We start from the raw sequence: 27,513 nt of genomic DNA on the forward strand, positions 1-27,513 counted from the left end.
CAATATGTGGTCGATTCTTGAGAATGTTCCATGAGCATTTGAGAAGAATGTGTATTCTGCTTTTTTGGATGTAGTGTCCTGAAGATATCGATTAAGTCTAACTTTTCTATTGTTTCCTTTAGGATCTCTGTTGCTTTATTGGTTTTCTGTCTAGAGGATCTGTCCATTGATGTGAGGGGGGTATTTAGGTCTCCTACTATGATTGTATTCTCATCAATATCTCCCTTTATGTCTGTTAATATTTGTTGTGTGTATCTGGGTGCTCCTGTATTTGGGGCATATATGTTGACAATAGTAACATCCTCCTTGACTGGTGTGAGGTGGTACCTCATGGTAGTTTTGATTTGCATTTCTCTAATAATCCCATCTGTCTCATTGTAATGCCCCTTTCCCCACCTTGAGCAACCAGGCCTAGCGGGGATAACATCAAAGGACTCTCCAGGGAACTTCCCTATAACCCATACCCCATGCAAATGAGATAGCCTTCCTGAGACCAATCAGAAGATCACATATGCCCCACACAGAGACCAATCAACACTCAGCCCTTATGCACACACACTGGGCCAGGGCAGGAAGAATCAGTGGGCTGGAGCAGGAAAAACCAGGTCCCCACTCAGGTCCGCAGCATGGGGATATAAGAAAAACCCAATTGTAAAGCAGGGCCAGTCCCTATTCACAGGGTAGCCCACTCTTTCTCTGAGAGTATATTTTCACTTTAATAAATCCGCTGCACACTTCCATTCCTGTGAACTTGATTCAACTGGATTGTGGTTTCCAAGGCAACCCTTGGGGGCAATGTTTTCATTCTGGCAGACCTGGTGATGCCCCCTTAAAGCATTCCAGTAAGAGCTTTAACACTTGACTCATGATGCTGTTACTTCAAGGGGGTTTCCATTGCTACTTGGATCCCAAAGCAATGGTCCAGGTCCCAACGAGAGAGCTTGCCTGCATCTCAAACACTAGCCTCTTCAATCCTTTTGTGTGCCACAGGCAGGAATCCGAGCCCTAACATTCTGGTGCTGTGACTTGGAACACAACCCTAACAGTGAGATGCACCCTTCAGGGGAATCTCCAGCCTACTCAGTCCCTTTGTTAAATATACCTGCCAGCCTGGCTGATGGATGGTGCCCCTGAGGGCACAGGCTCGCACAGATATACACTCCATGACTCTGTCTTCATTCCTCTCCCCAATGTGGGAAATTACAGCACACATGGGAACCATCCTGAGCTAGGTTCCAGATCATCTGGCATTTTGTCCCTTCCAAAGAGCCTCAGGATAATGCTAATTAAAAGTGGTTAAGAAGGGGACCTTAACCAGGGCCCTTCTTTCTCATTGTTTTATATATTGTTTGTTTGTGATTTAAAACAATTCCTGCTTACTGTGGAAAATATAAGCCTATTCTCTCTTTTTTTTTTTTCCAAATTATTGAATAGGATTTTGGACTTTTTTGCATCATGATCATACTTATCTTCCTACGCCATTAAAAACCTTTTTGAAACGTTGTAATGGCTGCATAACAGTCCCTTGCATGGAATTACCTATCTTCTTCTTTCAGCTTTATTGGGGAATAACTGACAAATAAAAGTCTAAACTTTCCATTTTTACACTCCTCCACATACTTTGTTTCTGATGTCACAATTTACATCTTTTTGCATTGTGTATCTATTAACAAATTACTATAGCTATGTGTATCCATTAACGAATTACTGTAGCTACTTTTTTTTCTTTTTCTTTTTAGGGCTGCACTTGCAGCATATGGAGATTTCCAGGCTAGGGGTCAAATCGGAGCTGCAGCTGCTGGCCTGCACCACAGCCATAGCAACACGGGATCCAGCTGCTGTCTGTGACCTACACTACAGCTCATGGCAACACGGGATCCTTAACCACTGAGCAAGGCCAGGGATCAAACCTGCCATCCTCATGGGTCCTCGTCAGATTCGTTAACCACTGAGCCACAACGGGAACTCCTACTGTAGCTACTTTTAAACCTATTGTCTTTCAATCTTTGCACTAGAGTTAGTGACTTACCCCACCATGACAACATTGGAATATTCTGAATTTAACCATATATTTACTTGTACCAACGAGTTTTATGTTTTTACACATTTTCCTGTTATTAATTAGTGTCCTTTCATTTCAGCTTGAACACTGCCTGTAACCCTAGTAATGGTGAAAGATGAGATCAGCAGGTAAACAGGGAGCAGATCAAAGACATCTCCCCTACTCACCATGTTAAGAGGTTGAAGTTTATAGCATTTATACCACAGCCAGTCAGAAGCCCAGAAACATGTGAAACTTCTGAGAAGCAAAGTGCACAGATAAATATGAGCTTTGGCTATAATTCAAAATTCCCTGGCTTCTCCAACCTGGAGGCATACATGACTTAGTAATTATAAGAAGTGCTAGGAGGCTCTCTTCCTGCCTTCACTGAGTGCATATATATTGCATTTCCAGGAAAGATTCTAGGTGTTGCAAATAAATAAATTATAAATAAAATCCCTGCTCTAGTGGGGAAAGCAGATAATTAACAAGCAAACAAAACACAAAGCATTTCCAGGTAGAGGAGCTGCCCTGGAATGTGGAAGCCATGTTGGGCTTATGAACCAGGGTGGTGGGAGCAGAGATGTAGCAGAGGCAACAGAGGTCACTTGTCCTTGTCTCTGGGAATATGCCTTGTCAACCCATGTCAGCCCAGAGGCAGAACCCCGCACCTATCATGATTATTCCTAAAAGATTCTACGCCCACAAGAGCAGTATAATGCGACATAGTGATCTGTGAGAGAAGTATCCCTGATCACCCTTTTGCAGAAACATGAGATTTCTACCAAATAGTTTGTTTCTTCAACATTCTTCCTCAGTCTCATCCACAAGGGTGAGGGAATGATGACAGACTGGATTTCTATGGTTACATTGGGGCTCATCAAGGCAGGAAGAGGAAAGAACATCCCGGGGAGAACACAACACAAGCCAAAGTTTTCAAGGCCTAAGAGATCATGTCAAGTTTGGAGAAGAGGAAAGAGTTCAGGATTGTTGCACCTTGCTGAGCAACTGGGGGGTGGCATGAACAGAAGTGATTTAGAAACATCCCCTGAGGGCAGGGTAGAAAACAGGCAGGGAGGCCAGTCAGCATTGAAACTGAGCAGGACCCAGTGGGGCTCCTGGGCACAAGCTTTTCTGTGTCCCCTGTTTCTTGTTTGTAGGAAATAGGCTTCATGCAGCCTCCATGACCTTCCTGGGTTCCAAAAGGCAGGTTCAGAGAGTTGCTAATCAGGGAAGGGATGGGATGTGGAGACAAGGGAGGAGTGGTCAAGAAACAATGTGCAGGCTTGGGTCAGGGTCCTGGTTTCTTTTAAGGGATACACATAAACAGCATCTTTGAGCTCTTCTGCAGAACTAAAACCCCCAACAAAAGGAAGATGGTAACTACTTGATGAAGCACTCTTCATTCCAGAGAGAAGGTCACAGCTTGATAACCTCAAGGACCACCTGAACACATCCCAGGAGCACCTGACACCAACTCCGGCGATTTTGAAATGTTCTGGAAGTGAAGAAGAATTCAAGCTTGCCTCTATCCTGATCCTTATCTACCGCCCTATTTGCCACTGCTAAACTCTAAGACCTCTTCCTATTCTCTGTCAAAGGAAGGCATAGTTTTTAGGGCATTTGCCTGCTGTAGCCTCTTTTGCCTGGCAAAGCAATAAAAGCTACTCTTTTCTACTTCACCCAAAACCCTGTCTCTGAGTTTCTATTCTGCTCCAGTGAACAGAGACCAAGTTTTGACAACGGAATCTTGGGGCAAGCAAAAACTACCCATTCTTAGTCTCAACCTGAAAAGTTGCTTAACTTGAAAGATGCTGCCTGAGAGTCGGGCTTCTCATTTAGCACACATCTGCAATCCTCCCTGGAGACTTGGGACACTGGCAGACACCAGCCCTGCCTTCTCCCTCTCGCCCACTAAGTTGCCAGTTTTGTACACATAACTGCGCCCTGGCTTTTGTGCTCCAGGAACAGGTTTATAGATCACCTGGCTTTGAGAGTCAATGGGGCTTCCATTCATGGGTCCCACAAGACTAGCGAATAAAGAAACAGTTCTTAACTAGCTATCCCCCTAGGGCTCAACAGAGAAGGAGCAGATAAAACTACACATCTGATCACCAAGCCAAACTTGGGTCCTCCTGCCCACCACACAGCAAAGCTCACCTACTGACACCAGGATGTGGTGAAGGAAGGAACCACTTAGGAGTTTGCTGCTTCCCCCACACACCAATATGTGCTTCTCTCCATGCCTCTGTTCCCACTGTCCACTCCACACCAGTCCCCATTCTTTCATCTCTCTCAGATCTACCTGTCCTTTGAGAATTTACAAAGCTCTTAATGTCTTCTATCAGTTCTCCCTAGCTCCCTGGCCCCCTCAGGTCTGGAAATGAGTGTTAGGTCTTAGAATTAGATCTGGGGGAACTTGAATAACTGGGAAGTCTGTAAGAGCAGGGATTCCAGGTGTGAGCAATAAGGTAGCCTTAATCACTGAGAAGAGGTGAGGCTCTAGGGCAAAGGGTTAAAGAGTTCCCAGGAACAGGTTTGGTTTCATCTTCACGGGTGATACTTCTTGAGCACTTGCATGACACAAACTCTTTGCAAAATGCTTTACAGGTTTCAATTAACTTAATCTTCACAATGATGCTCTAAAGTGGGGACAACTATTGTTCTCATTTTATAGAAGAGGAAGCTAAGTCATAGAGAAGTTTACATTTCTAGTTTCATAACCTCTCTCAGGTCCCTCAACAAGTAGTAAAACCACTGCCTGGCTTCAAAGTCAAACACTCAGCCAAGCCTGCATAGCTTCCTGCACAGTGGTTTATAGTCATGAAGCTGGTCAGTTTGAACATGACAGGACCAGACTCATCAGGTCAACCAGGAGATGGATTTGTCTTCTTTTTCTTTCATTTTTTTTTTAAAGTTTTACTGAAGTATAGTTGACTTACAAGATTGTGATAATTTCTGCTGTAAAACAATGTAATAGTGATTCAGATGGACCTGACTTTATCCCATAAGATGATGACTCTTTCCTTGGTCTGAGATCCAAACTCATCAAGCAACTTTTTAATTAACGTTCATACCAAAAGGCACCAGGACTAGGGGGAGGCCTGGACCACAGATACAAATATTCATGTGAAAAATCATACCTTAGGTAAATAGATAAAGTGACTTTCTGATTTACAGATAATCTCTCTTATACTTGATCAGGATAACTCAGCTCAAGATCAAGTCTGAATATACTAACATTCACCAAGACAGACCATATTGTGGACCATAAAAAACAACTTCACAATTTAAAAAAATAGAAATTATATAATGCCTTCTCTCAAACTGAAGTAGAATTAAACTAGAAATTACTAACAAAAAGATAGCTAGAAAATCCCCAGATACATGAAAACTAAACAATTTACTTCTAAACAATGAATAAGCTAAACAAGAAATCTCAAGAAAAAAATTTTTTAAAAAAAATTGGGGGCCTGCAGCATGCAGCAGCTTGATGTGGGGTCTCAGTACCCAGACCAGGGATTAAATCAGACCAAAATGGTGGCAGCACTGAATACTAACCACTATACCACCAAGGAAATCCCTAAAATATTTTGAACTAAATGAAAATGAAAACACAACTCATCAAAATTTATAGGATGCTGTGAAAGCAGTGCTTAGAGGGAAATTTATAGCATTAAGTGTATACATTAGAAAAGAACAAAGATTCAAAATCAATTATCTAAGCTTCCACCTCAAGATACTAGAAAGAACGAGCAAATTAAACCCAAAGTAAACGTAATGAAAGAAATAATGACAATTATAGCAGAAATCAATCAAACTGACAACTAGAAATCAACAGAGAAAAATCAATAAAGCTGGGTCTCAAAAAGATCAGCCAAATCATAAGCCTCTAGCTAGGCTATCTAAAGAAAAAAGAGACAGAAGGCATAAGCTACTAAAGTCAGAAAAGAAAGAGGACACATTGCTACAGATTTCATGAATAATAAAGGACAATAGAGGAACATTATGAACAAGTTTATGCCAACAAATCTGATAACTGAGATGAAATGGAACAATTCTTTGAAAGATACAATCTGCCAAAACTCACACAAAAAGAAACAGATAATCTCAGAGTTCCCACTGTGGCATGTCGGGTTAATGATCCAGTGTTGCCACAGCTGTGGTGTAGGTTGCAGATGCAGATCGGATCTGATCCCTGGCCTGGGAACTTCCATATGCCCCAGGTGCAGCCAAGAAAAAAAAAAGAAATAGATAACCTGAATAGGTCTATATATATTAAATAAATTAAATCAATAATTAATAATCTTCCAAACCAGAAAAACTAGACCCAAATAAGTTTATCAGTGAATTCCACCAAACATTTAAGGAAGGAATTATACTATTCTCTATAATCTCTTTCTTTAGAATCAGAGGAAATACTTCCTAACCCATTCTATGAGACCAGCATAATCCTAATACCAAAACCAGACATAAGAAAACTATAGACCAGGGGAGTTCCCGTCGTGGTGCAGTGGTTAGCGAATCCGACTAGGAACCATGAGGTTGCGGGTTCGGTCCCTGCCCTTGCTCAGTGGGTTAACAATCCGGCGTTGCCGTGAGCTGTGGTGTAGGTAGCAGACGCGGCTCGGATCCCGCGTTGCTGTGGCTCTGGTGTAGGCCAGTGGCTATGGCTCCGATTCGACCCCTAGCCTGGGAACCTCCATATGCTGCAGGGGCAGCCCAAGAAATAGCAAAAAAGACAAAAAAAAAAAAAAAAAAAAAAAAAAAAGAAAACTATAGACCAATCTCTCATGAACATAGACTTAAAAAAAAATCCCCAACTAAATATTAGCATATCAAATCCAACAATGTATAAGAAGAATTGCATACTACTATCAGTTGAGATTTATCCTAGGTGTGTAAGGCCAGTTCAACACTAGAAAATAGATTAATGTAATCCATCATATCAATAGGCTAAAGAAGAAAAATCACACAATCCTATTAATAGATGTAGAAAAAGCATTTAACAAAATCCAACACTCATTCATAAGAGAAGCACTCAGTAAACTAGGAATAGAGGGCATTTGACAAAGAATATCAACAAAAAACCTGAAGCTAACACCACACCTTATGGTGAAAAACTGGAAGCTTTTCCTCTAAGATCAGGAACAAGGCAAGGAATTCTCCTCTCTCTCCACTGCTTTCCATTGTCCTGCAAGTCACAGTTACTGCAATGAGACAAGAAATGAAATAAAAGGTATACAGGCTGGGAAGAAGGAAATAAAACTGAGTTTTTCACAGATGACATGATCATCTATGTAGAAAATCTGCAAGAATTGACAAAACACTCCTGGAACTAATTAGCGGTTATAGCAAGTTTGCAGGATACAAGGTTAATATTTAAAAGCCATTTGCTTTCCAACAACCAGGAATGAACAAATGGAATCTGAAATGAAAAACACAACACTATTTTCACTAACAGCTCCATAAATGAAGTAGGTGTATCTAACAAAATATGTATAAGATCTATATGAGGGAATGACAAAAGAAATCAAAGAACTAAATAAATAGGGAAATATCCAGGGTTCATAAACAAGAAGATTCAATATTGCCCATGTGTCAATTCTTCCCGACCTGATCTATAGATTCAAAGCAATCCCAATCAAAATATCATCATGTTATTATGCTGATACCAATAAATTCTAGAATGTTTATGGAGAGGGAAAAACTTTTAACAGTCAACACAATATTGAAAGAAAAGAGGAAAATTGGAGAACTGATGTTAGCCAACTTGAAGACTTACTACAAAGCTACAGTAATCAAGACAGCATGGAACTAGTGAAAAAACAGATACATATATCAATGAACCAGAACAGAGAGTCCAGAGATAGATTCAAATGAATAGTCAACTTATCTTCGACAAAAGAGCAATGGCAATACAACTGAGAAAAGTTGGTCTTTTCAATAAACTGTGCCGGAAAAACTGAACAGCCAAATGTAAAAAAAAAAAAAAAAAAAAAAAAAAAAATTCACAGAAATTACCCTTCACAGAAATTACCTCAAAATGTATCACAGACCTTAAATCTATAAAACACATAGAAGATAAGATTAGAGAAAAACTTCATGATCTAGGGTTTAGTGATGCCTTTGTGGACAAACACCAAAGACAAGATTCATGAAAAACAGAACTGATAAAACTGGACTTCATTAAAATTAAATTTTTATGCTCTGTGAGAGACATTTTCAAAGAAAATAAAAAGAAGAGCCACAAACTGAAAGAAAATATTTGCAAAAGACATTTCTGATAAAGGGCTATCAACCAAAATATACAAAAAAAACTCTTGAAACTCACAAACAAGAAAACAAAAACCCTAATTTAAAAATGGGCCATGGAAGTTCCTGTTGTGGCTCAGCGGTAACAAGCCCCGACTAGTATCCATGAGGATTCAGGTTCGATCCCTGGCCTCACTCAGTGGGTTAAGGATCCAGCATTGCCATGTGCTGTGGTGGAGGTTTCAGACATGGCTTGGATCTGATGTGGCTGTGGCTGTGGTGTAGACGGGCAGCTGTAGCTCTGGGAACTTCCATATGCTGTGGGTACATCCCTAAAAAAAAAAGCAAAAATAAATAAATAAATAGGCCAAAGACCTTAACAGATACCTCATCAAAGAAGATATACAGCCCCAAAATTAATTAATTAAAAATAAAGAAGATATACAGATGGCAAATAAGCATATGAAAAGATGCTCCGTATGATACATCATTAAGGAAATGTACATTAAAACAACAATGAGATACCACTATACATCTATTAGAATGGCCAAAATCTAGAACCCTGACAACAGTAAATATTGGTCAGGATGAAGAACAACAGGAACTCTTATTCATGGTTTCCAGGAATGCAAAATGGTAAAGCCGCTGTGGAAGACAGCGATTTTTTTTAAACCAAAGATACTCTCACCATGTGATCCAGCAATCACAGACTCCTTGATATTCACCCAGGTGACTTGAAAACTTAAGTACACACAAAAACACACATAGATGCTTATAATAACTATTCATAATTGCCAAAACTTGGAAATAACCAAAATGCCCTTCAGTAGCTGAATGAATAAATAAACTGTGTTCCAGATGATGGAACATTATTCGGTGCTAAAAAGAAATGAGAGAGTTCCCACTATGGCGCAATGGGATTGGCAGTATTTGGGGAGCGCTGGGATGCAGGTTCCATCCCCAGCCCAGGGCAGTGAGTTAAGGATCCAGTGTTGCTGCAGCTACAGGGTAGGTTGCAACTGCAGCTCAGATCCCTAGCCCAGGAACTCCATATGCTGCAGGGTGGCCAAAAAAGGGGGGGGGGGACTAAAAGAAGTGACCTATTTAGCCATGACCCTAAGTGCTTATTACTGAGTAAAGAAGCCAATCTGAGAAGCCTACATATTATATGATTCTAACTATATGACATTCAGGAAAAGGCAGAACTATGAACTACGGAGAAAATAAAAAAGATCAGTGGTTACGAGTTGGGAGAGGAAGGGAAAGATGAAAAGGCAGAGCCCAGAGGATTTTTAGGTCAGTGAAAATATTTTGTATGATACTATAGTGATGGTTTCATGTCATTATACATTTCTCCAAAGCCACAGAATGAACAATACCAAGAGTAAATCCCAATGTAAACTGGGGACTTTGAGCGATTATGATGAGTCAATGCAGATTTGTTGATGTAAGAAATGTACCATTCAGGTGGGGGAGATTTATACATGTGTGGGGACAAGGGATATGTGGGAAAACTCTACTCTCTGCTCAATTTTGACGTGAACCTAAAATTATTCTTTAAAAAAAAACCCAGTCCATTTAAAAACATCTAGGTTCTGTATCTGCCATGCTGAGAAATACATCTGAACCACAGGGACGCTACCCTCTGCCACGCCTTGGGTCAAACCATCTGCCTTTTCTCCTGATATTTCTACATGACTCTTCAACTTAATCAAATTTATCAAGAATGAGTTTTACTTTGCCTTAGCTACTGACACTGAGTCCCTTAAAATACCAGCCCCAACCCCAACCCCAACCCCACCTCCCACCCCCATCCATATGCCTGGGGTAGAAGCCACCCCAGCTGAAGAGACTAGAGAGTTACATAGCCCAGGCAGAGGAATTACATCTGCATCTCTACACTTTTCAGCTTGTCCACATGTAACTAACACACTTCTGAATACTCAGGGGAACAGAAGAAAACAGCAGGCACAACCTCATCTCAATAAACTAATCTACCTGTATGTCAAGGCAGGTCACTCTCTGGAAGCAATGTAAAAATACATTTGCTCACCAACATAGCAGCAACTGCAAATAACACAAGCAATGAAGCTGGTGGGGCAGGATTAGAAAGGGTCAATGCGAACATATAGAGAATGTTGTTGCTTCTGAGTGAAATTAGGCATATCCAGAATGCTCCTGTAATAGAGGATGGGGTAGATGAGGTTGTGTTTGCCTATCATTCAATGAGTTATGAGAGTGCCTGCGATAAAAATGCTGAAATAGAAGCAGAGAATTAAAAAACAAAACCAGGAGTTCCCATTGTGGCGCAGCAGAATCGAATCCAACTAGGAACCATGAGGTTTCAGGTTCGACCCCTGACCTCCTCACTCAGTGGGTTAAGGATCCTGCATTGCCATGAGCTGTGGTGTAGGTCACAGACGCAGCTCAAATCTGGCATTGCTGTGGCTCTGGTGTAGGCCGGCAGCAACAGCTCTGATTAGACCCCTAGCCTGGGAACCTCCATATGCCCCGGGTGTGGCCCTATAAAGACAAAAGACCCAAAAAAATTTTTAAATTAAAATTTAAAAAATTTTTTTAAATTAAAACAAACCAAAAAAACCCCTCCTCTTTCTCTATTGTACCACAGTAGAAAGGTCTATTTCTAATATGGTGCTATGAACTGAATATGTCCTCTTGAAACCCTAATGCTTAATGTGATAAAATACAGACATAGGGCCTTTGAAAGGTAATTGGGTTAAGAGAGAGGAGCCCTGGTGATGGGATTAGTGCCCTTATAAAAAGAGAGCTTGCTTCCTCTTCCTCTCTCCACCACATGAGGCACTACAAACCAGGAAGAGGGCTCTCACCAAAACCCAACTTGCTGACACCCTGATCTCGAACTCCCAGCTTCCAGAACTGTGAGAAATAAATGTTGTTTAAGCCACCCAATCTATGGCATTCTGCTACAGCAACCCAAACTGACTATGACCTACGTCACTTTTAAAATATCAAAGTATTATTATAGACACAAAATTTTAAAGCAAAAGCAAAACTAAGGGAGTTCCCTGGTGGCCTAGCACATTACGGATCCGGCATTGTCACTGCGTGGTATGGGTTCGATCCTTGGTCTGAGAACTTTTGCATGTCATGGGGATAGCCAAAAGGAAAAAAAAGCAAAACTAAGAACTGAGAGCATGGCGTGGCCACATGCCCAACTCTAGTCCAAAGAGTCCATGTCTTTGCAGGTCATGGGCCACAGCAAGGACCATGATGATGATTTACATCAAGGAGCAGCACAAGTTGGAAACTGGCATCTATCTACTGGTATCCTTTATAGCTTGATTCCACAATAATCCACCCCTTCTAACCAATCTTTCAAAACATAAATGGACTATCCTGATTCCATATTCTCCTTCAAGGTTGGCTCCCTTGACAAGTTCCTGTTAAGTATTATAAGAAGATCCGATTAGTTTCACTATTTATAATATCTAAGACTGGAGAAAATGGCAAACTATCCTCAATAGCTCAATTTTATAGACAATAAAAAAATTTCCAGCAGTTCCGGTTGTGGCTCATTGGTAATGAGCCCAACTAGTACACATGAGGACTCTTGGGTTCAACCCCTGGCCTCGCTCAGTGGGTTAAGTATCCAGCATTGCCGTGAGCTGTGGTGTAGGTCAATGACTCGGCTCAGATCTGGCACTGCTGTGGCTGTGGTGTAGGCCAGCAGCTGTATGTCCCATTTGACCCCTAGCTTAGGAACTTCCATATGCCATGGGTGTAGCCCTAGAAAGACAAAAAAAAAAAAAAAAAAAAAAAATCCCACATATGAAGTATTATTTGAAAAAAAAAATGAGATGACTGCTCAAACATTTTAAATTATTAATGTCACCAGTAGAGGAAAACCTTGATAAAATACTAATATTTGCTTACTTGTTGGCTGTACATGAAGAAGTAAATGATATAGCAGAACAAATAAAAGTTATGATAGAGGAAAAAAGGAAATAAAGCAAAAGAGGCCAAAAAACAATTAATCCCTGGCATTTCTTTCTTTCTTTCTTTTTTTTTTTTTTTTTTTTTGTTTTGTTTTTCTTTTTATGGCCACACTCTCAGCATATGGAAGTTCCCAGGCTAAGGGTCAAATTGAAGTTTCCCCTGAGGCCTACACCACAACCACAACACCAGATCCAAGCTGCATTTTCAGCCTATACTTTGGATCAGTATATGCTGGATCCTTAACCTACTGAGCAAGGCTAGGAATGGAACTCACATCCTCACAGACACTATGTCAGGTTCTTAACCCACTGAGCCACAACAGGACCTCCTAGACATGCTTTTTAAATCCATTCTAACAATCTCTGTATATTACCTGGCAAAGTGAAAGCATTTACATTTAGTGAAATTAATGATATGTTTAAATGTGTTTAGCATTTTATTATTGTTTTCTCTTTGTTCTCTCATTTCTTTGTTTCCCCTTTCTTGCCTTTTTTTTGGGGGGGGACATTATTTGAGCCCTTTTTAGTATTCTATTCTAATTTATCTGTTACAATTTTTAACACTATCTATAGTTTTTTCAGTGGTTGCTCTGCGGATTACAAAATATATACTTTTTACAATATATTTATAATCAATATTTTGTCATGTCTATTGCAATATAGGAACCACAACACCATAAAGTTCCCCTTACCTTGCCCTTCTTTATGTTAGAGGTATTGTCTTAGATATCACATATACTGATAACTTCATCAGATCATGTTATATTTTTGCTTTCAACTATAAAATGTATTTTAAAGAACCCAATAAGAGAAGAATAGTCTATTACATCTACCTAAATATTTACCAATTCTGTTCCTTTTTCTCGCTTTCAATGTTCCCAGTTTCTGCCTGGTATCGCCTCCCTTCTGTCTGCAGAATTCCCTTTAGCAATTATTTTTAAGCTTCTCATGATGCCTTTATTTTACTTTCATTCCTGAAAGATATGTTTGCTTTACACAGAATTCTGGGCTGCCAATTCTTTTCTTTCAGACTTGAAAAATGCTTCTTCCTTTTGATATCTATAATTTCTGATGAAAGAATCATTGTCATCAAATAACAGTTTTTCTCTTAGCTGTTTCAAGAATTCTTCTTTGATGTTTCAGAAATTTAAGTATGATATGTTTGGCCACAGATTTCTCTGACTTTATTCTATTTGGAGTCTGTTCCACTTCTTAACTTTGTAGATATGTGTTTTCAACTATTATTTCTTCAAACATTTTTTTCAGCACCACTGTCTTATCTCCTTCTGGGAGTCTGATGACACACATACTAGACACTCTGTTGTCCCATTGCACCCTGAGGTTCTAGTCTTTTTTTTTTTTCCAATCTTTTTTCTCTCTGTTGTTCAGATTGGATAATTCCCATTGATCTGGCATCAAGTTCACTATTTCTTTCCCTTGTTCTTCATTCTGTTAACGAATCCCTCTGATAGAGGGATAGAGTAGGATAGTTACAGAGGTAGTTGTAGAAGTCCCAGTAGGGGACCACAGATAGAGAAGGAGACCTAGGGAACTTTGGGATACCACTGTAAGTTAATAATCACTCAAGAAAGCCAACAGAACATCATGGAACAAAGCAGACTTGTTTAACTATAAAGCCATAAATAAAGCATGACATATGCTTCAGGTCATTAAGTAAAAGATAAAATGAGGCATGCCTTCAAGTTCAAAGATAATGATCCTTAGAACCATGGAGGGAAAGATGACATTCCAAAGTTGGAGACTCTCATTATATAGAAACATGAAATGATTTAACATATTTTAGCGCATGTTACCACCCTTCTGCTGATGTGAATAAGCACCATGACAGTCCTAGTTTGACCTCATAGGGTCAAATACTCTCTTACCCGACCTGAAGGAGGAACTAGTGATGCAAGCCTGACATCTACTTGAAAAATGAGGGAAAAGGTGGTCTTTTCCCACTCCCCACTTTTCCTTGGATTATAAGAATGTAGCCCACCTAATCTTCAAGGCAGAGCCTCCTCACCTGCCTGCCTGTATCCTTCACAAGCATCCTATCTTAAGAAATCTATTTCTTGTCTATCACTTCGTTTCTCACTGAATTCCTTTTGTGTTGGGACACAAAGAACCTGAGCCTCAATAAATCCAGACACCAGGTAAGTGATTCTAATTTTAAAAACTGTGGGTTTGAGTCCCAACCTGGGTTTAGGTTGGGCTCAATTCCTGACATGTGGGTTCAAGTCCCAGTCTGGGTTCAGTCTGGTTTTAAGTTAGAGGTGTTTTGGTTTCCTCTCTGGTGAATTTTTAATTTTGGTTACTGTGTTTTTCAATTCTAAAACTTTCACTTGGTTCTTTTTTATATCTTCTATTTCTATTTTTAGCTTTCTATTTTAGCTTTGTTTCAAAGAGTGTTCATGACCACTCCTTTGAACACATTCGTTTCAAAGTCTTTGTCAAATATTATATTATCTCATCTTTAGCATCTGTTGAGTGTCCTTTCAAAAACAGTTGAGAATTTAATAATTCTTCATATGCCAAGTAATTTTGGATTGTATCATAGACATTTTTAATAATACATTATAGGACTCTGGGTCCATTTTAAATCCCATGCAAGACTGTTGATATTTCTGTTATAGCAGCCATTTGGCCTGGTTAATTTCAAGTCACAAGTTCCAGCTCACTTTCTATGTGCTGTGGTTACCATCGCATTTCAGATTTCAAAGGCTACATGCTATTTAGCTGTGTCTTATAAGTGTGTCACTCCATGATTAAACTGGGACAGGGGAAGAGGCCTGTTAGCTCAGTTCTAGTTTTTGGAATGCTAATTAGGAGCAGACCCACCATACCCTGGGAGACCAGCCCAGATCCTCACAAAAAATTTTATGGAGTCCATTTCCTCGCCTCTTTCTTCTCTGCTATCTCTCCAGTACTGTCTGGTTTCTTGAGCCTCCTTTTTTCAGTCCAACAGCCAAAAGGCACCTGCTCCTGTGATTGAGTCACATCTGGGGTCCAAATGAGAAGAGGTCAGAGAAAGAGGAAAAAAAGGAAGGGGAAGGTGGTTTGGCCCTGCCTCTTGAACAGCAGCTCTACCAAATGAAAAATGCAAGTTCTCCTCCATCGGAACTGTGGCTCCTGCAGTTTTTCACATTGGCTGTCTTCTTACCTCGGCCCCCTCCACAGAATTGCCTGGGGTTTGGGGTGAACAAAATGGAGAAAAAGGAGAAGGGCGGCAGGGGAAGGGTGATTCCCTCAACTCTCAGTTTCAGGAGTTCCTCTCTGCAACTCAAGTCAAACTAAAAGGGTTTTCCTGAGTGCCTCTCTGTCTGCTCCATAATGCTTACTTCTGCATTTTGACTACGTGAGATCAGGCAGGAGATACCTGAGGGAAAAAAATACTGGAACTCCCTTCCAGTTTGGTGGTATGTCCAATTTTGCTACTCTCCCAGTGTGTCTACTATTGCAGAAGGAAGTGAGGGGCATAGGACCTTCTTTTGAAGAGACTAACCAGCCACTCTGATGGCTACTGACAAGCATATTTTGATCCCCAGAATATCGAGTCTTAGAACAAAGTTTATACTATGACTGGCAGACAGCTGAAATGGAAAGAACCTGAGTCCCTAGTGCATCTCAGCCGACGTACCCTGAAAGCCACCCCATTTTCAGATTTCTCATTATATAAGAAGCCATAAATTTTACTATATAAAGCTGTCTGCAGGTTGATTTTTTGTTTCTATGTTTCTGCTAATTGCTGCCACAACATCTAACAGATACAGATGTGCATTTTATGGATTCTCCTTTCCTTTACTGCTCCGGAGGAGGTTTTCATATTCATTAAAAGAACTTCAAAAATCCGTAACTGAGACAATTGACAAAAAAAAAAAAAAAAAAAAAAAAGCTGAACTGTGACCAAGTGCAACTGACTGATGGTAAATTTCCCTCTTCTTCCTTCCATCCTTTCTTTCTTCCTTTCCTCTCCCCCTCTGCCACTTCCTTCCTTACTTTCTACAGGGAATTGAAGACACATTTCTTAAAGAATGAAAAAGAGACCTAGTTGAACAAATATATGTACAAAACAAAACGAAAAAAACCCACAGCAATATTTGCAACTTGGTTGAGAAAAATACCTTAAAAATTTTTTTTAAGATCAAAGTACAATCTATATCATGATCTGAAATTTAGTATATAATTGGAACTTCTGAAAACTCTCTTTGCAATAGACAGGTGAAGTCAGACACCTGGTAATTGCAAAGAGTATTTATATATATGCCTGTGGAGGAGGAAGAGAGAGTTTCTGCAAAATTACTTCAGAAGGAAAATGCCTTAAAAAAGATATGATTCCAAAAGTGATTCAGTTTGCAATGTGAAAAATCAACAATCCATCATGACAGCCCAAGAAAAAATTACTTACCCATAAATGCATAGTATCTTGATTCAAACTCTGAAGGTTAAGAGTATGATTTTGTCTAACAAAAGAGGAAAGAGGAGTGTTCCCATCGTGGAACAGTGGTTAATGAACCTGACTAGGAACCACGAAGTTGCGGGTTCCACCCCTGGCCTCGCTCAGTGGGTTAAGGATCCGGCATTGCCATGAGCTGTGGTGCAGGTCGAAGATGCAGCTCAAATCCTGCATTACTGTGGCTGTGGTGTAGGCTGGTGGCTACAGCTCAGATTAGACCCCTAGCCTGGGAACCTCCATATGCCGTGGGTGTGGCCCTAAAAGATAAAAGACCAAAAAATAAATAAATTAAATTAAAAAGGGGAAAGCGTTTTCAAGAAGCAAAGGGCTCTGCCCTTTCTTAGAGAATGCCATTATCTTATCCATATATTGCCATGTTGCAAGATTCAAAGATATGTGGTGGGATGTAAACTGGTACAACTGCTATGGAGAACAGAATGGAGGTTTCCCAAAAAACTAAAAATAGAACTACCATATGATCAAGCAATCCCAATCCTGGGCATTCATCTGAAGAAAACCATAATTCAAAAAGACACATGCACCCCAATGTTTGTTACAGCACTATTTATAATAGTCAAGACATGGAAGCAAACTAAATGTTCATCAACCAAGAAATGGATAGAAAAGATGTGGTATACACACACACACACAACAAACACACACAAACACAATGGAATATTACTCAGCCATAAAAAAGAATGAAATAATGCCATTTGCAGCAACATGGATGGAGCTAGAGATTATCATACTAAGTGAAGTAAGTCAGACAAAGACTAATATCATATGCTCACTTATATGTAGAATCTTTTAAAATGATACAAACAAATTTATTTCCAAAAACCTCCCAGCAGTATTTGCAACTTGGTTGAGAAAAAATACCTTAAATTTGCTTTTAAGATTGAAGTACAGTCTAGATCATGACCTGAAATTTGCTATACAATTGCAACTTCCGAAAACTCACAGACTTCAAAGACAAACTTACGGTTACCAAAGTGGAAAGGTGGGTGGGGGGTGGATTGGGAATTTGGGACTGGCATACGCACGCTATTGTATATGGAGTGGATGGTCAACGTGGACCTGCTGTATAGCACAGGGAACTCTACTCAATATTCTGTGATAACCTATATGGGGAAAGAATCTGAAAAAGAATAGATGTGTGTGTGTGTGTGTGTGTGTGTGTGTGTGTGTGTGTGTATAAATATATAACTGAGTCACTTCGCTGTACAGCAGAAATTAACACAACATTGTAAATCAACTACACTTCAATAAAGTTTTTCAAAATGAAAAAAGTAAAATAAAATTTTAAAAGGCTTTCTAAAAAGTCAAAGATATGACAGTGGAATACTGTGCTCTGATTTTAACAACTATGAAAGTCCCTTGTGTCTGCTGAATTAATCGTGTTCTCCTCTTTCCCAGCATTTGATATCTCAAAACTGTCTCCTCAAGCATCTAAATACAAAATCATTACGGATAACAGACGAAGCACAGGGCTGGACTTGGGAGACAGGCTTTATCCCAGACCTACCAACCAGCAAGCTGGGTGGCATCAGTCACATCACTTTACTCTCTGGGCCTCATCTGCAGAATGATCCCTTCGGTCTCCATAATTATAGATTCCTGGGGAAATGAGAGGAACTGTATAAATGCTGCAGTGGCTTGTGGCGGTGAGAACCTATTTTTCCACCCACTCCATTTACCTGACATTTCACAACTCAAAGCCTTAGCCCAATTTACAACCTACAGTGTGTCTGTCCTTAACAGGCAAATACCCAAGAAAGAAGCAACACAACTTCTCCAAATTTGCATTCAACCTCCACTTTACTCCTGTGCCTTGAAAGTGAGCCCACATAACCACTGCAGAGGCAAAAATCAATCAAACACCCCTGTTCCTTTTCTGCTTTTCCCATTTTAGAAATTATGCCAGAAATTGCAGTGTATCCAGTATGACTGATTTTGTGAAAAACACAGGTTAAGGTGGTGAAGAGCGGGAACTGAATAAACCTGGAGTCCATCGGAAGCATATTAATGAGACTGGGGCTTCAGATGTGTACAAAGATATATTCTTAGTCCTCTAAATGCTTACCCTAAGCATTCAGTAAAATTCTAAGGCAAGGCTAAAACATCAAAGATAACCCATGACTCAGAAAACCAGGGCTGGAAAGATTGCCTCAGAAATATAACCCAACACAGAAACAGTGACAGGAAGCCATGAAGCCCTTTGCAGGACGTCTGGCCTGGACACTTCCAGGATTCAACACAAAAGGACAGAAGGAAAAGGGCTCCAAACTGGCGTCTACTAAAGAAACACAGCTGGTGAAGGCAACGCATTAACCTTGACTCTGATGACATTCTGGAAATGATTTAGGAAATATGATAGTTGACTCTGTGTGGGATATTACTGAATTAATGCTTCCCTAGATGTGGAAAGGATATTGTGATTTTTGATTAGGAAAGGGAAAATGGCTTTGTTTATGAGAAATGCATTATTTAGAATCATGTGAAACATCATGACACCTACACACTGCTTTTGGGGGTGTTGGGGGGTGTGTGTGCGAAAATGATAACAGCTAGTGAATCTAGACCAGTGTATGCATGTTAATTATTCTGTTCTTTCAATTTTCCTAGGGTTCGAATTTGTTAATATAAGACAGGTATAGAAGTCAATCAGATTTGGTCAGAAAGTACGTGGGATTCCGGGGGTGTCTCGTGGCTGCAAGCCCCCAGGGTGTTCCCCTTTGCCAGGGGCTCTCTGCTTCCCAGGCTCCTCGCCAATCCTTACTGACACTTGCCATGGACAACCACACAACTTACAATTGCCAAAAAAAGGTATGGGGTGGGGGTGGGGGGACAATATCATAACCTCTGTTTCACAAAGGAGAAAACTGAAGCACACTCAAGTCAGCTACCTGGCAGAAGTCTCTGCAGGAGGCACGCTCACACTCCACCTGGATCCCCTGGAGTCTCACTGACTGGTCCTGTGTGCCTGACTCCCAGCATCTGGTTCCTTCACTCCCAGTGGTTCTCACCCACAAGCTTCTTCAGAGGATTAACCTTGGGCTTCCAGAACCTCTACATCCAGACCCCAAACCCTGGAGACCCCGAGGAGCTACGGTGCTGATGTCCTTCTGGAGTGAACTGAGGCTGCGGCTTTCAGGAGACTAGGAAATCCTTCCATCTGTTATACCCCAGAAAACAGATCCTCCTCCCTCACCGGCATCATTGCCCTTAGGAAGCTCAGCTGCTGACTCCCAAAATCAAACCACTTCCCTCCAACATCCCAAGAGCCCACACACATGCTTGTCACTTCATCCCCCCTTCCCTTGGCTGCCATGGTTGAGCAGCGATCCAGGATAAAGTCCCATCATACAGGCTTACGGCTTTCCTCACATGACTCTTGGGGCGGCCTGTATGTCTAAACCCAGGACAGGCAAACAGAGGCCTTAAGGTAGCACCTGGTTCTTCACTTATTTAGCTCTTATGAATATTATGTAATAGAGTAAGTATGCATTTTATGAGAGAGTTTGCGATGTTTATGATTTTTTCAATATCATTTGCTTGGAAGGGGCTCAGAGGTCATTCAAGTTTGTTTCTAGTGACAGGAAGCTTACACTTCAGCAAGACAGCTGGGTCCGTATTGTGACCATAAATTGTCATAAAGTTCCTCCTTATGAGGAAAGCGTGTGATTGTTAGTGCCTAGATTTTAAGGAATCTATTCTCATCAGTCAGGGATTTCTTGTGCTTCCTTCAAAAATCTTGGTTGAATTCCAGGACTAAGATTGACTGAATAACCACGTGCTCTCTGGGCTAAATGCTGTTACTTTCAGAACCAAATATGTAATGCCCGGTACAGCAGAGTGGATGTGGACAGGGCTATACTGCCAGAGGGTCCCAGAGGATCCTGCCCCAGCCAAGCCAGGTATGAACCTGCCAGTGGCTGGCTTGTGTGGATGCTGGGGGACCCCTTGGCAGCAAAGGAGCATTCAGGTGAGGTTTGTGGCAACAGTGATTTGCCATCAGGTACAGAAGCATTTCAATAGTTGACAATCACCGCAGCCGTACCACTGTGTACTGCCTGAATATCAGTTCTGGTTGTGTTTTAATGGCAGGAATAATGGGGAAAAAATATTTTGAAACCATAAAAAAAGAGAAGGTGAAAATGAATGAATGAATGCAACTAGAGTAAAAGACAGACCCCACATACAGACACATATATGGTCTGGCTCCCTCCCCCTTTCTCCCTTCTTCTCCCTCCCTCCCCCCAATGCACACACAATTAGAAAAACAAAGTGAAGCTCCACATCCATAGCAACAAGAATTTGTGGTCAACTTCTGTTTGCTCTCAGTTTTAAAACTTTGGTCCCCCTCTCAGGCTTGTGTTTTAAGAACTTAAAGGCTGTTTTGGTGCTTTCTGTCACTGAAGTTCCTGGTCAGCCAGCCAGGCTCTGACCTCAGGAAAATGTGCAACATTATACAGAGAACACAGAGGAAACTGGTCAAAGCAGGGAGGAGAGCACTCAAGATAAACAATGATATTATTCAGGAGAACTCAAGAGGCGGCAAAGTAACCCTGAGATAGACAAGCAAGGAAGGACACAGAGATCCAGAAGAACACAGCTTTCCCTACCAGGCTGGCTAGAAAACGCTCCCCGACTTGAGCCCTAAACTCGTCCTTGGTCAAGCAGAGCCGACGCTGGCCGGTACTGATGCCTTACCCCTTAGTCAGCTGCTGCCATGGACAAGGCAGCACCAAGGCACCCAAAGGAAAGAACCTAGACTTGGGCAGGGAACTTGAATCACTTTAATTTCTCCATTAAAATGAATGAGGACTTCTACTTTGTTACTCACTGGAAAAGTAAAATCCAAACACCGTGAGATGAGGTTAACTAAACAAGAATAATCTATCCGGCCTGAGGTAGATAATCCTACAGATTCCAGGTGGGGATTTCTGACCATTCAGTTAACCCAGAGCGCAAACCCACTCAAGGAGAGCTCAAAAGTTGACAGGAGCGAGACAGCTCACGTTTTAGTTTGTGACTCTCCACCATCCCACCCATTCGCATGGATCTAAGTTTTCTCTCTGAAAGAACTGTCGCCAGAAAGGATTTTCCTGATTTCATGATGATGCTATTACGGCAAGACAAACAAAATGACTGTTACAAAAGATGTTTGCTGTTGTTGAATTCAGAGATAAGAATACCGGGTGCAGCTTTCAAACTGCGTACGTATGAGTTCCCATTGTGGCCGAGTGGGTTAAGAACCTGACAGAGTGTCTGTGAGGAGGATGCAGGTTTGATGCCTAACCTCAGTGGGTTAAGGATCCAGCATTGCCAAAGCTGTGGTGTAGGTCACAGATACAGCTTGGATCTGGCATTGCCATGACTGTAGCTCCAATTCGACCCCTGGCCTGGGAACTTCCACATGCTGCAAGTGCAGCCGTTTAAAAAAAAAAAAAAAAAAATGTGTATTTAGGGTAACAGATTAACAGATTAACCTAAGCAAATTTAACTGTGCATGTGTCTGTAATTACACAACCCAGAGAGAACAGTATAAGAAAACGAGCCATAAACCTACGATGAAAAATCGAGTGCCTGATCTTCCAGCCTTTTCTTCCTGTCAGGAAAGCACAGTGAGGTTTGTACAAAGAGGAAGCCATCCGCAGAAGCCAGGGTCAGAAGAAAGGGCAAACTCGACTCACGTTTAAGATAAGAGCTTACGCCAAGACTTACACAGAAAGGCAAAAGCTGAGCATTAACTTTTGGCAAAATCTTCACAGGCCCTTCTGAAAATACAGTAATTAAAAAAAAAAAAAAAAAGAAATGAAACTCAAGTTTTCGTTGCTGTGGCTCTGGCGTAGGCTGGTGGCTACAGCTCCGATTAGACCCCTAGCCTGGGAACCTCCCATATGCCTCGGGAGCGGCCCAAGGAATGGCAAAAAGACCAAAAAAAAAAAAAAAAGGAAATGAAAATACAGTGATTGCACTGGAGCCCATCCCAATATTTACCCTTGTCTCTAGGTCGTTCTTAGGGCACAAGGTAACTGCTCTGATTAGACTCTAGGTCCTAAAAGGAAGATGTGCTGCTAGTATGTAGTCATTTCCAATATTTTAATTAAATATAACCAAGTACTCAAAACTCTCAATACGGTGTTTGGATAAGAGGAAACAGTACAGAAAAAAAAGACAAAACAGTACAGTCAACTAACTTGGATTTTAGGGAAGCAACTTCCTACAAAGGCCAAATGAGAAGGTCAAATAAATTAATGCATGCCAGGAAATTTAAGTTTAAATACTCTACCTGTCATGAAAAAAATGTTCATCCTCATAGTACTTTCAGAAATGTTCATTTTATAAATAAACGCTGAGTAAAATTCTAAACATAATAAAAATTCTGTTCTGGAAATTTGATGTCTCACTTTGGACTTCAGAAAACTTTTTAAAAAGTATAGGTCCAGAAGGAACTAGTCCAGGACTAAGTTCCGCAATATTTGTTTGTTTTTCTTTTTTCTTCTTTTCCTTTTTTTGGCTGCATTCCTGGCATATGGAAGTTCCTGTGCCAGGGACTAAATCCAAGCCGCAATTACAGCCTGTGCCACAGCCACGGCAATGCCGGATCCTTAACCCACCTCGCAGCAGGAATTCCTGCTTGTTTTTCTTTAAGAAATAGCAGACTATCCTAGCTGCTGAGTCCTGATTATGCTTCAAGTCCCAACTTTCCTGGAAAGTCTTTTTCCCAGACAATGGTGAACTCTCCCATCCTGAATTTCTTCTCTAGTACCAATATTCATAGCATAGGATGCACCATGCGAGTTCATCTCTATGTACTTGTTTCTCTAGCTACGGTATAAGTTCATCAAGGACAAATACATGTTGTGGTCATTTCTGCATCCTTCACAGTGCCCAGCACCATGCTTGGTGCATAGCAGATGTCTGCTGGATAGCTGATTGATTAATGCTACTGGTCTCCTAGACCTAGTGCAAAAAAAATGGAAAGTAGAAAGAGAGATGGAAGACAAGAGAGAGAAAGAGGAGGGGAAAGGGGAGAGAGGAGGAAGAAAGCTGTATGAGGAGGGCTTGATGTAGTATCTGGAAGGCTTTCCTGGGAGTCCACTTAGGACCTCAATGGTTTAGGAGGCCTAATTCAGTCTAAGGCAGACCCCTGATTCCAAAAAGGTAGGAATATAAAACAACCCAGGAAACACCTTTCTGGTTGATAAGAACTTAAAGGAGTTAAATTAATCAAAACCTGCTCACAGAACATTTCAGATGTCTGTGGAAAAGGGGGTGGCCAATTTCTCAAGCACATCAATTGAGCTGATGTTTCCTGCCAATCGTCATCAATATGAGAATTCAGTCTTATTAAGGCTATTTATTAGATCAGGAATCAGCACCTTTCTTTTCTGAGATAAATGAGAGTTACGCCTTTGCTGAAGTGCTCTTGATCTGTACATGACGACACTGCCGGATTGGGTGACTGGACAGGCCCTATAAGAGTGGGCCGCCTGGGCCATTGCCTCCTTGCCTGGCTTGAAATTCTCCCCTGCCAGAGATAGTCCTCGAGTTATTAGTTCCACAGAATGAAATGCAACAGCCTAGGAAACCTAGAACACTTGCCAGGTATTTAGATATTAGATTAGATATTAGATTCCCTTAAGAAAAGTCCTTGAGGAGTTCCTGCTGTGGCCCAGTGGTAATGAACCTGACTGGTATCCATGAGGATGAAGGTTCGATCCTGGCCCCGCTCAGTGGGTTAAGGATCTGGCATTGCCGTGAGCTGTGGTGTAGGTCGCAGACACGGCTCGCATCTTGTATTGCTGTGGCTGTGATGTAGGCCAGCAGCTGCAGCTTCAATTCAACCCCTAGCCTAGGAACTTCCGTATGCCCTGGGTACAGCCCTAAAAAGACAAAAAGAAAAAGAAAAGTCCTTGAGGCCTGGCATGATGAGGATGTAATAAATTCCAATTAACTACATCTGAAGGGCCCAATTCCCAGGATGCCTCGTATTGCTGGCTTGACTTGTGCCCAGTCCTAACCCTTTAAGTTCTTCGGTTGCTGGTGGTTCCTTGTCCCCCACTTCCGAAGGTTTCCCAGGGTTTCTGGGCTTCAGGGAGGAAAGAATGTGCTTCTTGTTTCTTTTCATTGTTTGGCACTTGGCATAAGGTCTGGCACTGTTGCCAGCGGATTGAGCTCAAGCTTGAGCTTCACAGAAAAAGATAAAGACAAAAACATTGTTCTTACACTTGATTTTGCAGACCACTGGAGCTGGGACCATGTTCCCCAGGTCCACAGAGCTACGACTCCTGAGTCCTAATCAGTTCCCCAGCAGTAGGAGGGAGGATGAGGAAGGCAGGGCATGTGGAAAGGACGACATCCGAATGTGGCCAGAGGCCAGCCCCCGTTGTAATTATATCCTATTAAGTGCCTTATAAAGCTTACTTTTTGTAAGATTTTAATAATAGATCCAATTCACTGAAAAAGGACAATGTTAGGTTAAGCAATGAGGTCCTACTGTACAGCACAGGGACCTATGTTCAGTCTCTTTGGATAGATTATGACGGAAGAGAATATAAGAAAGGAATTGTATCTATGTGTATGACTGGATCACTTTGCTGTACAGCAGAAATTGGTACAACATTGTAAATCAACTATAATAAAATAAACTATAAAAGGTCGATGTTAATAAATAATAGATTTAGAATATGTTCTTCTTAAATATTATGACACAGTATGAAATTCTGTACAATTTAAATATGTACATGGGTGACCACTGGATCTTTTTAAAATGCAGATTCAGTAAGTCTGGGATGGGGCTAGAGATGCTGCACTTCTGACAAGCCCCCATTCCAGCTGGTGCTGCTGCTGGTTTGAGGACCTTTTTTTTTTTTTTCCCCTTTTTAGGGCCACACCTGCAGCATATGGAGGTTCCCAGGCTGGGGGTGAAATCGGAGCTACAGCTGCCAGCCTACACCTCAGCCACAGCAATGCTGGATCTGAGCTGCATCTGCAATCTATACCACAGCTCACGGCAACACCAGATCCCCAACACACTGAGTAAGGCCACGGATGAAACCCGAATCCTCATGGATAACTAGTCAGATTTGTTTCTGATGTGCCACAAAAGGAACTCCTGGGGGCCATATTTTTAAGCAAGATTCTAGACTATACTGGTTAAGAAAGAGTGTGGACTTAAAAGAATGTGTCCTGCTCCCAAAAGCATTCTGCTGACTTAATGACAAAATGGAACATCCTATAACAAAAAGTGTAAATTGTTTGCCCCTGAAATACTTACAAAAATCAGTCCTATACTGGCCACAGAGAAAAATTCAATAAATTCCAAAGTTAGGAAGAGTACGAATAACATTTTCCAATATCAATGTAATAAAATTGTAAATTAAAAGTACAAATATACAAAAAAATGAAAATAACTCTCAAGAGTGAGGAAATTTAAACTTTTTATTACTAAGTCTGGAAATCCAAAAGAAATTCTTGACTTCTGAGAAAGATACAAATTATCAAAAATAATTCAAGAAAAGATAGATAATCTAAAGAAACTTATAACCCCAGAAAATATTTTTAAAGTTGCCCAAGACTAACTATCCGCCAAAATATAAAGACCAGAGAGTTTTATAGATGAAGTCTTTCCAATATTCCAATATTAAATGTTTGTTAAAATTTCCACGGGAAAAAAATGGAAAGCTTTTTACTGACTTGTATAAAACCATATAACATTGATTCCAAAATTTAACAAAAAACTATATCCCAATTTCACTTTTCAAACTTTGATACAAAAAATCCTAAAGAAAAAATAGAAATAAAATCAAACAATATTTTAAAAGATCACAACCCTATATAAGGGCAGTTCAGTCTAGCAATGCAAAGTTACCAGCAAATCACCATGTTTAAAGGTCAAAGGAGAAACACAGTTCATTGCCTCAATAAATAATGAAGAGACATTTGTAAGATCCAATATCAATTGCTTTTTAATTAGAAAAGTGGGAATCAAAAGACACTTTCTTAGCATCATCAAATACTTTTTTTTTTCTGCTTTTCTCGGGGCCGTATGCAAGGCATATGGAGGTTCCCAGGCTAAGGGGTCCAATTGGAACTACAGCTGCCAGCCTACACCACAGCTACAGCAATGCAAGTTCTCAGTCACATCTGTGACCTACACCACAGCTCACGGCAATGCCAGATCCTTAACCCACTGAGCAAGGCCAGGGACTGAACCCAAAACTTCGTTGTTCCTAGTCAGATTCGTTTCCACTGAGCCACTATGGGAACTCCCAAATACATTGTTCAAATAAGAAGCTAACACTGTGTCTGGATCTCAGCCTGGGGGCCCTTGCTTGGGCATCTGTCTCAGCCACATAGGTATTCCTACATTCCTTAGTTCTGTTTTCTTAGCAGCCAATTCCTCCAAGCCTCTGTTACAGTTAATAACTACTTATATTAAACATTCCACATTCACTTTATTGTATGGTTCCTCTTCTTTGACTGATACACTAATCAAAATACTGAATAAAATTCTTGTGAATTGGATATAATTATTCTAAAGTTTCTATAAAGAAATAAACAGGAGTTCCCACTGTGGCTCAGCAGCAACGAACCTGACTAGTATCCCTGAGGATGTAGGTTCAATCCCTGGCGTCGCTCCGTGGGTTAAGGATCCGGGGTTGCCATGAGCTGTGGTGTAGGTCGCAGACATGGCTTGGATCTGAGTGGCAAACCACCAGTGCACAGGGAGCAAGAGGCAGCCCAGACCTTCCTTTGCCCTATGCATAGCATAG

At 40.9% G+C, this 27,513-nt stretch overlaps 1 long non-coding RNA gene across 7 annotated transcripts in view; it reads right to left on the reverse strand.

Moving 5' to 3' along the window:
• Nucleotides 1-27,513, reverse strand: part of LOC102157437 — a 385,071-nt gene that overhangs the window by 333,359 nt on the left and 24,199 nt on the right. The window contains exon 1 of one of the 7 annotated variants that reach the window (XR_002343401.1): nucleotides 7,151-7,976. The exons of the other annotated variants lie outside the window; for them this stretch is intronic. This is a non-coding gene — a long non-coding RNA (uncharacterized LOC102157437). Of the gene's footprint in view, nucleotides 1-7,150; nucleotides 7,977-27,513 lie in introns of those variants that run through there. 7 annotated transcript variants of the gene reach the window in all.

Source organism: Sus scrofa, chromosome 1, assembly GCF_000003025.6.
Source record: "Sus scrofa isolate TJ Tabasco breed Duroc chromosome 1, Sscrofa11.1, whole genome shotgun sequence".
NCBI lineage: Eukaryota > Metazoa > Chordata > Mammalia > Artiodactyla > Suidae > Sus > Sus scrofa.